This window comes from Bubalus bubalis, chromosome 8 (genome assembly GCF_019923935.1).
Source record: "Bubalus bubalis isolate 160015118507 breed Murrah chromosome 8, NDDB_SH_1, whole genome shotgun sequence".
NCBI lineage: Eukaryota > Metazoa > Chordata > Mammalia > Artiodactyla > Bovidae > Bubalus > Bubalus bubalis.
In genome coordinates, this window is record NC_059164.1 from 6,384,562 (window position 1) to 6,398,159 (window position 13,598).

General features: G+C 41.9%; 1 long non-coding RNA gene across 1 annotated transcript in view; it reads left to right on the plus strand.

The window, feature by feature from the left end:
* Nucleotides 1-13,296, plus strand: part of LOC123334629 — a 54,611-nt gene extending 41,315 nt beyond the window's left edge. Inside the window, exon 2 of the long non-coding RNA XR_006552610.1 lies at nucleotides 12,978-13,296. This is a non-coding gene — a long non-coding RNA (uncharacterized LOC123334629). The remainder of the gene's footprint in view (nucleotides 1-12,977) is intronic.
* Nucleotides 13,297-13,598: the final 302 nt, after the last annotated feature.

Sequence of the window (13,598 nt, forward strand, 5' to 3'; positions counted from 1 at the left end):
AAATGGCTTGTAATTGTTGCTTTGAACTTAAACTCTTGAGCCTAATAACTCTACTCATTGATATTCTTTCCTTCCACCCATTGTCCTCCACTCCCCATCCCAACTCTTCACCACGCATCCTAATACACAACACGTCAATTGTTCTGCATCCTAAGAGGAGAGCATGAGGATAATCCTGAGGTTTTACATCAGACAACATAGGTTCTGATTTAAATTACACAAATAACTACGTAGCTTCTCTCAAAGATGGGCATTATTTAAAATGGCAGATTGTTGTGAGGATTATGTTCACTACACGATATGACTATTTCCAGTTTACATTTTTTTATTCCTTCAGTCTCTCTCTGAGGGATATTACAGAAGAATGAATGAGGAGGCAGAACAGAAAAATTTTAATAAAAACTAGAAATTCATAGGTTATTCCTCCTTTGGAATTAGTCTGCTCTGTAGAAAAGTATCACTAAAATGGTCTTCTTGTATCCAAATGTTTGATGGGGTTGCTCTGGGATAGCCATGTAGCAGACGATAGAATCCATGAATCTGTTCTTCTTTTGTGGAACTAGCAGCAGACAGAGAGCAGGTCTAGAAGCTTCCTTAGGGGCCTGGAGTCTTCACAGATGATAGCATGGTGACCAACCCCGCCCACCCAGGTTTATCACTCACTGTCTTCTGAATGAGGTAACCTCAGCTCTGACCCATGATCCACCTGCAGGACAACAACTCGGGGGTCTTCATGCTCCTGGTCTTGGGGGCTGACCCCAGAAGTAGTCAGGCTGTGCAAAGACTCCCCCGACTTGGGCCTGGGAGAAAGATCAGTGTATTAGTGCATATAGTCCACAGTGACCTTAACTGATTACATCTTTTAAATTTATTTTCTAAAGAGAAGGTTATTTGGAGGCAAATGCAGAATAATTACGCTGACTCACCCTCAACTGCCAACATTAAAGAAAAGTAGTTTAATGTACTCTAGCAAGAGAAGTTTGCTAGTGGAAGGCCCGGATACAGGAAATTGGCAGAAATATTCTGAGTTTTCTATTTATAGGAGGCATGGCAGGAGCAAAGGAGAGAATATATTACTTGAAATATGCTTACAGACTTTTTTTTTTTCCCCTTTAACAACACTGGAAAAAGGAAGTACTTATGAAGGTTTTTAAAGCCATATAGATCAGATCAGTCACTCAGTCATGTCTGACTCTTTGCGACCCCATGAATTGCAGCACGCCAGGCCTCCCTGTCCATCACCAACTCCCGGAGTTCACTCAGACTCATGTCCATCGAGTCAGTGATGCCATCCAGCCATCTCATCCTCTGTCGCCCCTTTCTCCTCCTGCCCCCAATCCCTCCCAGCATCAGAGTCTTTTCCAACGAGTCAACTCTTCGCATGAGGTGGCCAAAGTACTGGAGTTTCAGCTTTAGCATCATTCCTTCCAAAGAAATCCCAGGGCTGATCTCCTTCAGAATGGACTGGTTGGATCTCCTTGCAGTCCAAGGGACTCTCAAGAGTCTTCTCCAACACCACAGTTCAAAAGCATCAATTCTTCAGTGCTCAGCCTTCTTCACAGTCCAACTCTCACATCCATACATGACCACAGGAAAAACCATAGCCTTGACTAGACGAACCTTTGTTGGCAAAGTAATGTCTCTGCTTTTGAATATGCTATCTAGGTTGGTCATAACTTTCCTTCCAAGGAGTAAGCGTCTTTTAATTTCATGGCTGCAGTCACCATCTGTAGTGATTTTGGAGCCCAGAAAAATAAAGTCTGACACTGTTTCCCCATCTATTTGCCATGAAGTGGTGGGATCGGATGCCATGATCTTCGTTTTCTGAACGTTGAGCTTTAAGCCAACTTTTTCACTCTACACTTTCACTTTCATCAAGAGGCTTTTTAGTTCCTCTTCACTTTCTGCCATAAGGGTGGTGTCATCTGCATATCTGAGGTTATTGATATTTCTCCCGGCAATCTTGATTCTAGCTTGTGCTTCTTCCAGTCCAGCGTTTCTCATGATGTACTCTGCATATAAGTTAAATAAACAGGGTGACAATATACAGCCTTGACGAATTCCTTTTCCTATTTGGAACCAGTCTGTTGTTCCATGTCCAGTTCTAACTGTTACTTCCTGACCTGCATACAGATTTCTCAAGAGGCAGATCAGGTGGTCTGGTATTCCCATCTCTTTCAGAATTTGCCACAGTTTATTGTGATCCACACAGTCAAAGGCTTTGGCATAGTCAGTAAAGCAGAAATAGATGTTTTTCTGGAACTCTCTTGCTTTTTCTATGATCCAGGGGATGTTGGCAAGTTGATCTCTGGTTCCTCTGCCTTTTCTAAAACCAGCTTGAACATCAGGAAGTTCACGGTTCACATATTGCTGAAGCCTGGCTTGGAGAATTTTGAGCATTACTTTCCTAGCGTTTGAGATGAATGCAATTGTGTGGTAGTTTGAGCGTTCTTTGGCATTGCCTTTCTTTGGGATTGGAATGAAAACTGACATTTTCCAGTCCTGTGGCCACTAATGCCACTGTAAAAAGTACTCTGTAATAAACAGTATGAAACCCCATTATAAAACTATTTGCTAAACTCATAAGCCTTCATTTCCAAATAGCCTGATCAGACAGTAATACCTCGTTGGAGGAAAAAAAACTCATTGAATATGATTATATTCTTTCCACTGTGAGGAAGACTCAGTCTCAGGTTTTTATTTTAGTTAATTATCAGGATCCATGGACATTTCTCCATCAATAGATCTTCAAGCACATTATTACTGACAATCTCTTTGTAGTCAGCATCATGCTAAGTGAGACAAGTGAGAAAGGAGAAGCATAAGGCAAGGCTCTCACCTTAGTGCAGCTTTTCATGCTTTGAGGAGATGAAGAAAGACATTCAAAAGTCAACTGTGTAAAATCTTACAGAATAAAGAACTGCCTACGTGAGTTCATCCATAGTCACCGCTATGGAACTTCAAAGGTGAGAGGTAGAGTTCGAGTGTCTGTTGCCTTGGAGTATACAGGTGACACTCCATGGAGAGGACCTAGCCAGGGTTGGAGGTGCACTTGGTGAGAAACACCAGGCAGTGGGAGAAAGAGGGAATATCTTAGATGTCACCTCAATAAGCATCACTTCTAGGTCCCCAGACTAAACACTTATGACATGACTATTACTGCACAAGGCTGCACATTTTAATGGCTCTTGAGAAAGGCAGTCTTAATGGGCCCGTTCCACTAGTGCCTCTGAATTCAGAGGCCTGGAAAGATAGGTAGAACCTGTTAGTGCTGGTATAGAGGCTGCCCCCTGGAGAAAGAAGCAGCCACCCTCTCCAGTGTTCTTGCCTGGGGAATCCCATAGAGAGAGGAGCCTAGCAGGCTACAGTCCATAGGGTTGCAAAGAGTTCAACACGACCAAGCAGCCAAGCACAAGAGGCCCCCAGGGTGCGTTCTTCCTTTTGAAATCCCAGGGTGTGCTGGTCTCTGTCACTCTGCACTAGCTTTGCAACTGAAAACCAAGTAGAGTCCCTATCAGCTTCCCAAAGCTCCTCCAAGTGAAAACCTCCATATAAGCAGTGTGATTATTTTTAATCTTTTATTTATTTATGTATTTATTCATTTATTTTTGAAGAATAGCACTCCTGAAAAACCACTACCTGGTATCCAACAGCTTGGCCTGCTTTGAAGTTCATATAAGTGGAGCAGCTCTGCACGCACTGTTTTGTATCTCCCTTCAAAACTGTGAGATTCTTCTAAGTTGTATGGGTCTCCAGTTCATTGGTTTCCATTGCTCTGAAACATCCTGCTAATGAATATGCCATTCTGTACATTCAATCTACTGGTGGAGTACATTTGAGTTGTTTTCAAGTTTGTGGAGGTTACTAAAAATAATGCTCCTATGAAGAGTATTTATTTTCCCTGGTGTACATGTTCATATATTCTGCTTTGAAAACACTTAGGATTGAAATTCCTGGGTCACAGGTTATATGTACGTTCAAGGTTAGTAAATGATGATTGATTGTGTACAAAATTATTGTACAAAGTTATGTTTCTACCAACAGGACTTTGGATTCTCACTGATCTACATACTTACCAAACATTTAGTATTGTCAAGTATTTTCTTAATCATCTTTGTAAGTGCATAGTGTCATTGTTTTGTAAACTTAATTTTAATTTGCTTTATTACTAAAGACATAGATCAGACCCTTTAAAAATAATTTTTCTTGTTTATATGGATGAGTTATTTACAAAGCATCACTCCTCCTGAATAGTTTTCCACTGCCCTTTGTGGTTTTCTTTGCTGTTCCTATGATTATAGATTATTTATGTATCCTGGATCCCAGTCCTCTGCTGTATATATTGCAAACATCTTTTACCTGACTACAACTTGATTTTTCTCTCTCTTATCTGTGTCTACTCTCAAAGAAGGAGTATTTTTAATGTGGTAATAGTCTCCAATCTCTTTCTTTTGGGGTTATACTTTTGTATCCTCCTAAAGGAATCATTGTCTTTCCAAAGTTCATGAGGTTATTTGTCTATTTTATCTTGGAAAGACTTTTGGTTTTTCACTTTTGGCTTTACAATCCACCTAGAATTGTTTTCTGTCTATAAGTTAATAGTCAAGTTAATCTGAATTTCACATAGCCATCAAAGGAGAGATAAATGGAATGATTACCAGAACCTGAGGCCAGCCCATGAGGAGGAAGCTAAAGAAATAACAATCTGGATTCACTTTTCTCTTTCCTTCTGATCCTATGTCAGGATTCCCACTGCCTGAGGTAGAAAATGAAACACTTCAGCTCAGCCTCTCTGGGCAGAGGGAAAGGTGGAAACTGAAATGTAGCTCTAAAGGAAATATCAGGACCACTACATTCAATCAGAGTCAGTCATCAAGTATTCCTTGAGAGACATCAGTTTGGAAAAATTAAGCAGAATAGTAGGTAATTAGGCAATACACCACCTGCTAAAATAACAGACCATTAAATTATTAAAGTCTTGATGAATAAAAAAAAGAATAAATTGCCTACTTATATATTAAGCTATGATGCAATGAGATATCTCTCCTGGAATCAAAGTGCCATTCATTTTTGGGGGGGTTTTGCATGCAGGAAAAGAAGCTTAACTTCTTTCCCATCACTTTATCCCCATCACTGAACATAACTCCAAGGCCATAAAGAGTCAACAGTTGTTTATTAGCTGAATTAACAAATCGGAGCTGATGACTAACTTCCCTGAGATCTGGGATCTATATTCAACCTCTAACACGGGGGTGAAATGAATCGTGCATGTGCAGACCTGGTGGACTTGGGTGCCGTGGCAGGCATGTTGTCACTATCCACTGGGGCTCCAGGTCCGACTGCTGGGAACGGAGCTCTGAGTTAAGAAGCAGGCGTCCTGTAGTGGTGATTGCTTCCTCATGTTTGACATTTAGGGGCACAAGTGGGACAAAGTTGTTTACACCATCCTGTAAATAGTTAAGAACTGGAATAGAACAGGAAGCCCACTGGGCCCCCCAATCCATCCACTCACAAGAAGGTAAAGTGGGGACAGCTGGGGATACAAGTCAAGCCCTTACACTGCTACCCCAAACAGATGAATGTCCCCACTAGGCAAAGAGTTTTTAAACATTCCCTATGCTCTGGGTAAACTTCGGGAGTTGGTGATGGACAGGGAGGCCTGGCGTGCTGCGATTCAGGGGGTTGCAAAGAGTCGGATACGACTGACCAACTGAACTGAACTGAACTGAACTGATGCTTCTTCTGTGCTGCAGATCCTCCTCCCTACTGTATCCCTCATCAAACCTCACCCCCACTCTCCATCATGACAACTATCTTAAACATCCCAAGAGCCCAGAAGGAGACTGCATGAATGGAATACATCCCCAAGAAGCAATGAATTACAACAAAGATGCTAAACACTATGCAGACTTTTCTGAGGGAAATGGAGCTCAGGAACTCATGGATAGGTGCAGTCAATAAAAATCAATTTTCCACGGTTTCACAAATTCCTCTTTGTTACAACACCTCAATTATGCTGCAGTTAATTACCTTTTTGCTTCACTCCGTCTACCTCAATAGAAATTGCAATTGGATCTATAACACATTTAGATAACGGCTTTACAACTTTTTTTTCCTCTCAGAGTTAATTTTAAGAGAACTCTTCGACAGAATCCATAAAGGAAAAAAAAAAAAGCAAACGTAGGCCAGGGAAAATAGATATCTTAAAAGAGATGTGCTGGGATTTTATCCACAGGATTCATCAGCCAAGGGTGTAAAAATACAAACCTGTGCATTAAAATTACAATCGACACTACAGAGAAAAAGCCTGCCAAGCTTTCCCCCGGGGAATCCTGGGCTCCTCAGATCCCCTCCAGCTCAAGCAGAAGCCCTGAGAGGAGGGGTCTCAAACTGTTTGTCAAAACCTGCCACAGGCTGATGAGTATCTCAGAACTGTGTCCATCCTTCAGGTAAAGACCCTATGGTGTCCCCGGAGCCTCGTTTGTTTCCCCAAGTGCTGCCTCCTGTTCAGCGCGCTTGGAGGGCTGGTTCCTAGGACACGAAGGACCCAGTCCAGTGTAAAGAAGGGGGAGAGGGGCAAGTGAGGAAGGGGCATTCCCCCATCTGACGCCTGACATCTGTAGGGCCGTTCGGCTGCCCCATGCCACGCCTGTCCCCCAGAAGGACCACCGTCCCCGGAGAGGCCTGACTGGAAGCACCTCCCGGCTTGTGGGCGGAAGCTGCCGAGCAACCTTACGCCTGCCCAGCCCCATCCTTCCTTCCTGCGGTTCTCTGCTGTTGCTTTTCTCTTATTTTTCTCTCTGCTTGTTTTTGTCTTCTAGATATTTTTACTTCTGTAAACGGGGCATAATACTAGGCAGAGGAAAACTCCAGAGTTTTGTTCTGTTTATATTTTGTGTTATTTCTGCATTTTATTCTAGAAGGGTGCCTCACCTGCTCCTCTTCACCTGGACTCTGCCTGCCCCAGTCCCACCTGCTCCATGTGCAGGAGTTCCGGGGGGCATTGCCAGAGCTGCCCAGGCTTGCCACCTGCAGAGAACTGACTGTGACTTCCTGGGTTTCTAATTAGGACAAAACAAAGCACCAAAACAAACAAGTGAAAATGAGAGCAAGAGAGGCTTTCTGCTCTCTCTTACATCAATAACTGGACATGACAGGGACCCGACTAGAATGCTAGGAGCAGAAGCTGCTGGTGGGGAAGGCTGACCACTTTGCATGGTAGCTCCAGCCATAGTCACGTGGCCAGGACATGGGGGCTCTACCCATCTACCGGGAGAGTTTGGTTTTGGTAGCCAGAATTTCTCTTTCTTTCTTTCTTCCTTTTTTGATGGTCCTGGGTCTTCCCAGCATAACACAGGCTCTTCAGCTGCTGATCCTGGGCTTTCTCTGCCAGCAGTGAGTGGGAGCTACTCTCTAGTTTAGATGCACAGGCCTAGCATGGGCTCTAGGCCACGTGGGCTTTGGTATTTGTAGTGCACAGGCTTAGCGGCTCTGAGGCATATGCAGTCTTTTTGGACCAGGGATAAACCTGTGTCCCTCGCATTGGCAGGCAGATTCTTAACCACTGGGGCCACGAGGAAAATCTCAGTAGCCAGAATTTCTAAAATAGTTAACTGTCAACCACCAATTCTGCTGTGCAGAACCACCTACTACACACACAGCAAAAGAGAAGAAAACAGGTTGTTTTTAGGTCTTTTTAATACAGCGGAATTGAAATGAAGCTTTTAACATAACAAAGGAAGTTTGAGGATGCTACTTCCAAGTTTATTTCAAAGACTCAATTGCAGAAGGGAAAACAAATGAATTTTGCCTTATTAAACTACTTTGTAAAGTTAAACAAGCTTGTTAAGGCAATACAGACACCCACAAGTTCTGCAGCTCTCCGTCGGTGAGTCTGGCGTAAACAGGCCTCCCCTCGCACAGGTACCACTGAAAACATTGCATCTGGAAGCCACAGCGTGACTTCTGATCAATCTGCTAAACCTTATAGAGACAGAAAGCAATCTCAGTTCAGAGCAAGACATTAGAAAATGCAGCCAGAAGTAAAGTATCTGTTCCTAAGTAGCCCCCTCAAAAATTTATAAATTATTCAAACATGCAAGTACCCAATCTACCCAGAGCTCTTGATGATGTACTTTTATCTGGTTCCTGGCCACATGCTGTGCACTCAGCTGTAACAGTCTTTAATTGTGAAAACACGATAAAATCAGGAAATCTTTCCTGCTACAGACACATTTCACTGCCTGGGAGAGTTTGCATGTGGTGATAACAGATCTTTCTGTGTCTAAATCAGATAATTTTCTTCTTGCAATTAAAAAATTCTCTACAATCTCTGGTTCTTCCCAAGCCTGGCATCATTTGGCCTCGTTCTTTGTTCTCTTTCCTAAAAAACAAAGATTGGTCTGCTGGCCCATGAAAAGAAGAACAAGTGTTAGCACCAAGCTTGCAAAATGCACTTCTACATTAGCTTTATAAGCAGAATGTGTGTGTGTGTGTGCGTGCATGCATGCATGCTCAGTCATGACTGACTCTTTGCCACCCCATGGACTATAGCCTGCCAGGCTTCTCTGTCCATGGAATTTTCAGGCAAGAATACTGGAGCAGGTTGCCATTTCCTTCTCCTGACCCAAAGATTAAACTCACAGTCTCTTGTGTTTACTTCATTGGCAAGCAGGTTCTTTACTGGGTTCTTCTCCACCAGGGAAGCCCTCATATGCAGAATAAAGCAACATATATGTATATATTCAGATCAAGTCATATATTTGTCCCTAGATAGCCTAAGATGGTGCCTTGGTGGGTCAGGAAATAGGCAAATATGCAGTCTAGTCTCAGAGCCCTCTTAGTTATATCTCCCAGCTGCCCCCTCAAGGCAGACTTTGGCAGTGTCCTGTAAGGCACCGTGGAGGGGATGTGGAGTTCTTCAGGCTTGGAGGTGGGTGGGTTTGTGGACTGTTCTGGATCCCATTGAAGAATAACACAGTTAGCTGTGATCAGTTAAAGCAAGACACAAAAAACATCAAGATTTGAAAGATAAAGACAAATCTGGAAAGAGGACTTAAATTTTTTAGCCACATATGATGTAGATGAAAGCAAAACATCACTTGTTAATAAACAAGAAAGACATAAATCAGGATCCAAGGGGGTATACTACTTTCTTCTCATGGTAAAACAGCACAGACATGAAAGGTCACCTTTGGATCAGTCATTAATAGATTGGGATGAAATTGAAGAGAAAATATAGAATTGCACACACAGTGGACAGACTTGCTTCCAATTAAGAGAATATTTTTGTATGAAAAAACTATATGGCACAAGGAAATTATTATATGTGTGATGACTTGGAAGATGGTGAAATGTCCTGTCCCCAGTTACACTTGCAAATTCTGTGTTATCTGAGTAGAACATAAGGAAGACCAATTTTCAAATCAGTACCAACTTAACTAGTGCTTGCTCCAGAGTTCTTTAAGGAAAAATGAAAGTGAAAGTCACTCAGTCGTGTCTGACTCTCCATGACCCCATGGACCATAGAATTCTCCAGGCCAGAATACTGGAGTGGGTAGCCTTTCCCCTTCTCCAGGGAATCTTCCCAACCCAGGGTTTGAACCCAGGTCTCTTGCCTTACAGACGGATTCTTTACCAGCTGAGCCACAAGGGAAGTCCAAGAATATTGGAGTGGGTAGCCTATCCCTCCTCCAGCGGATATTCCCAACCCAGGAATAGAACCAGGGTCTCCCTGCATTGCAGGCAAATTCTTTACCAACTGAGCTGATAGCTCAGTTCTTTGAGGACTAGATATTAAAGCCATATCCAAACTTGGAGAGAAGAGACATGCTCTTACTCAATGTCTGAATTCATTCACTTGTCTCTCAATACTATGGGGGAAAACAGCAGTAGACCTTGCAGGCTGGTTCTTTCACCTACTGAAGGATTTGCTATTTAAATATAGTATGAATGTTCTAAGTATTCATATTATTCATGAAAAATTCATCAGTTCATCTAAGAAAGAAATGGAAAATCTTATTCCAGCTAAATGTAAGGATTCTAACCCAGGTAGAGCATCTCAGAAAGCTCTGAGAACTGTTCAACCCATTAGAAGTCAAGGCACGGTTATATGAAAAAAAAATTGTTTTGAGACCATCTGAGCTACAGGGAAGATCTGAGACAGAGGCAGTAGCAGCAGCAGCAGTATTAGTTGCTCAGTCATGTCTGACTGGCTGTGACCCCACAAACTGTAGCCCACCAAGATCCTCTCTCCATGGGACTCTGCAGGTAAGAATACTGGAGTGGATTGTAGGCAGAGACAGAGGGCTTGACAGCAAATGATGTATTATACAACCCAGATCTAAATGCTTTCATGTGACCCCTTATCAAGAAGGAATGTTATCTTATCAAGAAGGAGTTGTCTTATTGATGCTGGGAGATTGGTGCTACAGATTTTCCCTGTAGTTCAGATAGTAAAGAATCTGCCTACAATGCAGGAGACCTGGGTTCAATCCCTGGGTCAGGAAGATCCTCTGGAGAATGGAATGGAAATCCACTCCAGTATTCTTGCCTGGAGAATCCAATGGACAAAGGAGCCTGGTGAGCTACAGTTCATGGGGTCGCAAAGAGTCGGGGATGGCTGAGCAACTAACACTGCTACACTGCTATGGTTGAGTGGGTATTTCTGCTGATGGTGTAGATTTGCTGAATATATGATGAAGATATACAAAGTCTTTGGAGGGAGGAGGCCAAAGGCCAGAGAAATTTTTTTTTTCTTTACATTTCACAATATAAAGATCTTGAAATATTTATATGTATGGATGGTGGATAAAAATAAGACAAAAGCACAAAGGTAGGATTTTGTTATCTCAAAGTCTAGAAGGAAGAATTATCTGCCAATGACTGCTAACATTAAAGCTTAACTCATTTGTTTTTGAGTGAAGTAGGTAAGATACAAAACATGGGATTTAAATCCTGGATAATAGGTTTGATTAAATGTGCACAGTCCAGCTGATAGTTCTGATACATACAAATTGGCCAGATACCATCCACCTACATGATCTTGTTTGAAAGCTCCTATGGTTGGATATGTTGGTGCATTAGCTCTTAATTGCTGTAAATGCACAGCAAGATGCAGCTTTCACCCCTGAAGAAGATAACAGATCTCTTATCCAAGTCTTTCTACTCTGAATTTTGAGCTTATCTTTCATATCAGTCATCTTGTTTGTCTGTAGAAAACTTGTTAATCAAGTAGCTGAGAATTGGAGAAGGCATTACATCCAGGGAAAAGGATGTGGGGTGAGGTTGAGTGGACTTCTAAAAAGGAAAAGCCACAACACTGACTGTGTGCTGTGCTCAACCATGTCTGACTTTGCAGGTGGATACTTTACTGCTGAGCCACCCAGAAAGCCCACAACGTTGACTTTTGCTTGTTTAACCTCCCAAGTTCTGATTGTTTATGACATAACACGTTAGATGTATGGGCTCCCTTTGTTAACTGAAAAAAAAAAAAAAAAAAAAACCCCACAACCTCAAAGTTGAGAATTATGGTTTTCTTTTGGCAAAACTACTGAGGACTATGGCTAGAGATACAGCTTCTCGGATGATTCTGAGGGCCTGTTTCAGAGGTAAGGGAGGAGTCAGGACATATAGGAGTTTTGCTTGGAAAAATACATAGTCAAACATCAAAAGATGACTGTTAATCACAAAAACGGACATCTCAAGCTAAAGATGTCAGTGCTTTTCTCTATATGGGAAGATGCAAGAGTCTGAGCTCACTGAAATTATCCCTTAGAATTGCATCTTAACTCACAGAACCAGTCTCCTGTTCTTCTCCATCCTGAATTCCACTCAGGGTGCCTGCTCGGAGTGGCCGCCAAAGCTGATGCCTTTATGTCTGCAGCATCCTTTCTTTACTGAAATGGCAGGTGATATTCTTGGCCAAACCTTGGAACACTGAAATATGTTCACAAATGGAAAGATGGAAAGACTGACCATTTGAAGCGCTAGTGTTTAAGAATTAATAAGATAAAAGCTACTTAAAGGAATGAATGGGAAGCTAAAATATAGCCCTTAGGTGTTTATATCAGCATTCCTCAACTTGCATGTGATTTAGGGCAAGTGATTAGCTTCCGTTGTATCAATAGTTAAAGTTCTCTCAAATCAGTATCCAAAAGTCTACGATATTTGGGGGGACAGGATGGAAACAATAGTGTCTTTGGCTGTAGATATCCATTAGAGTTGAATTTTTCTGTGAGATAGACATTATTCATTTCCACTTAAATCCTTTCTTCTTTTCCCATGAAAATGAAATTCTTTGCTTTAGGATATCAGTGTGCTCTATTAAATATATTCACAGGCTCTTTCCACTAGCTGAGGTCGTGTAATATCAGTTTTTATCAATTATAGACACAGCCTCAGATGGCATGGACAGTTATTACCCTGCTTTCCCTTTCTGTTTTCTCACGTCTGGAGCAGAAACACATGCCTGAAGGCATTCGGCAGTCCTCTTGGGTGCAAGAGGAGGAAATATCTTGGCAGAACAGGGAGACAGGAAACGCCTAGGACCTTGATGACTTCACTGGTCCTCTGTCTTCACTTGCCAAAACTCATTCCTAACGCGGTGACTTTGGCAGCAGGCGATGATTCATCTTTGTATTTAGCCTTCATTAGTCAGACACTTGTTTTGTTTTGCTTCGATGTCTGTTTTGTTTTTGCAGGTGGGCTCAGTCCTAAATGATATACGTGGTTATATAGCAATTACCTTAGTGGATATCAATAGTTAAATCACAACTAAATTATGGAGGACATGTAAGCAACTCTTTATGGGAAACTGTCCTCAGGAGGGAGCTCCTTTTCCTGTCACTTTTACAAAGTTATATTGTAACTAACTTTAAACCAAGCACCCCCATGTTCCACTCATCTCTGATTCAATCATATTTTTCAAATTTTTTAATTGCACAATACCTTTCCTAACTTGTCTCTTCTTTCCATAGGTTAAAGAAGTAATAATGAAGAATCAATAATTAGCAGAGGACCAGATCTCTTCCCTAGCTTCCCCTTCAGTAACCTCCAAACAAAATGTAAGCCCTGACCGTGTGACATCTAGAGAAAGGGCACGAGGAGCTCACAAGTCTGCACACAGGGGATGGTGATGCCTCTGATCGCCTGTCTCAGTGATTAACTGACACTCTTTCTCTGCTTCCTTTTAAAAACATTCATAGCAGAGTCTTGGGAGGTGGTTTTAAGGGAACTTGGGTCCCCCATCTCCCCAGATTGCTGGCATTCAGATTAAAAGCACTTTTCTTTCCCTACCATTCATGAGTATGTAATTGATTTTGTGAGCAGTGAGTATCGGGACCTGATTGATTTGGTAGCAGATATTGCCACAAAGAGATAGCAACTGCTTTGAGGCTCCATGATATATTGAGACTAAATGAGGATACATGATACAAACTTGAGGCTTTTATAAAAAATATTTTGAACTTTGAAACAGTAGTCACTTGTGGGTCATTATATGTAAGTTATTTAACCTCTCTGTGCTTAGTTTTCTCATCCATAATATTTGAATATTAATAACTATAATATGAATTTATACTAAAAACTGATTACAAAGG